The sequence below is a fragment of the Miniopterus schreibersii genome, assembly GCF_964146895.1.
Source record: "Miniopterus schreibersii genome assembly, chromosome: 13".
Lineage (NCBI taxonomy): Eukaryota > Metazoa > Chordata > Mammalia > Chiroptera > Miniopteridae > Miniopterus > Miniopterus schreibersii.
Window position 1 is genome coordinate 56,820,703 of NC_138113.1, and position 2,657 is coordinate 56,823,359.

At 51.6% G+C, this 2,657-nt stretch overlaps 1 long non-coding RNA gene across 1 annotated transcript; it reads right to left on the reverse strand.

Moving 5' to 3' along the window:
* Window positions 1-850: 850 nt before the first annotated feature.
* Window positions 851-2,424, reverse strand: LOC308566167. Its single transcript, XR_014000133.1, has 3 exons — window positions 2,316-2,424; window positions 1,417-1,565; window positions 851-1,208 (listed from the first exon to the last, which is right to left on the reverse strand). It is a non-coding gene; the product is annotated as an uncharacterized lncRNA (long non-coding RNA).
* Window positions 2,425-2,657: the final 233 nt, after the last annotated feature.

Below are 2,657 nucleotides of genomic sequence, written 5' to 3' on the forward strand. Positions count from 1 at the left end.
TTTCAACTTACTCTGCAAGATTATTTTATGCCCCCACCTTTTTAACCACTCCAGGTAATAGCAATACTATTCAACTGTTAAAGCAAGGGTTGTTAGTTAGATGAACAGGATTTCCCAGCTTCAACGATCAGAGAGCAGGACCCTTTGCAATGCCCTCCTGAAACACACACTGCTATTGTCTTTGACAGAAGGTTTGGGAAATAAGAAATTCGGCATTTGTGTATGTTTCTGAAAATCAGTATTGTATCCATAAAAATAATAGGCTATAATTTACACATTACTACCTCCCACTTCCCCACTCCCTGATTTCATTTTAAAGAAGTTTTGTGTTTGTCCTATATGGATACTGTTTGTGGATAGTTTTCCCATAGTTTGGAAGACATGCTTTTGGCATCTCTTTCTAAATAAGTTCTGAGAAAATGTGATTTTAATAGGAATCTTTGGAAAGCGCTTGAAGGATGTGAACAAAATTGTTGTTTGACTTAATGTAGGGCCCTAATTTAGAACATACACCTTGTTTCTCGCCTCCAAACGGGTTTTCACCAACCCCCTGGCCCTCAGGAAGCAGGCCAAGTACACGCGGGTAATCGATGAAAAGGGGAACTCGACCTGGCTCGCCTTAGACGTGAGTTTTCCTTCAGGCTTTCTGGAATAACGCTTACATACGTCCTCATCTCGAGTGGGCTCTGTGTGAAGGGCGTCAGGCCTCACTGCTTCCCGGACAGGCCCACGGGCCTGCGGTGTCCCCTCTGCACAGGGCTCCTGGGCACCAGGCAAAGAGGGTAAGAAACACTCACTCTCCTTTAGGCAACTTTAGGCTCCCGAGAGGAAAAAAGAGGGAAATCAATCGAACAAACCAAAGGTCCCTCATTTTATTCCCACGTGATGTGGGCCCTGTATTTTACTTAACACGCATGACCCCCTTCCTGCTTGTCATCCCCTCTTCTCTGCCTTTTGACCTGCACCCCTCTCTACTCGGCAAAGCGGGGAGGCTTTCTCTGCCCACACCGGGGTGTTGAGGGGCAGCGGCAGGTAGATCAAATAGCACCCTTGGCTTGTCTTCCCTGGGCCGGTTTCTCATCGCGGAGGCACCCTGGCCTGGGGCAGTGGACACTGAGGGCCCGGCCACCAGGCAGGCAGTCTGTGCAGATTTATTTCTTAGCGGGGTAGCTTGGACCTTGCCAATTCCTGTGTGAGGTGAGTTAGGCCTTTGAAGAGAGAAGACACAGTGTTTGTTCTCACTCAGGATAGGAACAACTCCACCCCGAACCCACCTACGCCACCAGTCCCGCACTCAGAAGAAGCTCCCCACCCTCCCCCTGCCCCCCCAAAAAAGAAAGAAAGAAAAACTCCTTTGACCACAGGACACGTAAACACAATTTCAGAGGTAAACAGTTACCATGTCTAGCAACCAACCTTTGGGCTCATTTAACTGAAGTCCGTATTTGGGAAAGTGAAGCTGGGTGGAGGGTGCTGGCACCCCAAGCCTGCAGTAGAGGGACATGCCTGCGCCATCCAATTGATAGCAGAGAGCTGGCTACACGTAGAGATGTTCTTCTGGCAAACTTTTTTTTAAAAAAAATGCAATTTTTCAAGTTAAAAGCTCACTTAAATCCTTCTCATGTAAGCTTTCCCTTCGACTCACCCCGAGTTCCCCTTCTTTTTGTCTTTCTGTTCCCTGGAGAGATTTAAAAAAACAACACACATATTGACACTAAATGCAAAATAGAAAGAGCACCTTATGCCCTTTATTTCTCTGAGAATGAAAAAAAAAATATATTTCCCTAGAAAACTGTTTTGATTTAAAATAAAAACACTTCAAAAGGTATTTTGCTATATCTCTATCTCTGTCTATCTATATCTATCTACCTACCTATCTATCTATATATTTATCTTTTGTGAGAAAAAAAAAAAAGCCCCATCTAGTGATTTTCTCATCTGGTCCCTGTCTGATAAGATCTGTATTAAAATATCTTTCTAAAAAGGAAAGGAAAAAAGATAAAGAAAAAAGAAAAAAAAAAACCCTCTGCGAGCAGCAGCAATAGCTTTTTCAATCTGGGCCATTCCTTTCTGGGCGGTGGGTGAGAGGCCCCCCTCCCCCCTGCACCCCTCACCTCCCCCCGTCCCTGCAGCCCCCCACTTCTCCCCTCCCCCCGTCCCTGCACCCCCCCCCCCCCGTCTCTGAGTCCCCCCTCTCCCCGTCCCCGCCCCCGCCCTCCTCCCCTCTGGGGCCTCTCTGGGCTCCCCGACTTCAGCTCCCACCCCATTCACTCCGCTCCACCTGGAGCCGGGTTCCGCTGTCCCCCTGAACTCACCCTTGGCCCCAGCTATTGTCCCCCCCGTGTGCTCTGCAAACAGGGCCACTGGCTGCCGGCGGCCCGGGACCGGCCCTCCCGCGCCCCGGGCGGTGGCGCTTCTCTGCGCGGGGACCGCCGGGCGCCCGGCCGGGCGTCCCGCCCTCGCCGCCCGCAGCCCCGGAGCCCGATTGTCCCCCATCAGGCGGCCGAGAGCGCGGAGAGGCTGGCTGTCCTTCCCCCCGCGGGCGACAACGTGCGGCCGCAGGCCTGTCGCGCTCGCGGGCGAGGAGACCCGGGGAGGACGCGCCGCGGAGCGGGCGCCGGGCGCCCCTCATTCCCACGCGAGGGACGCAGCAAAGC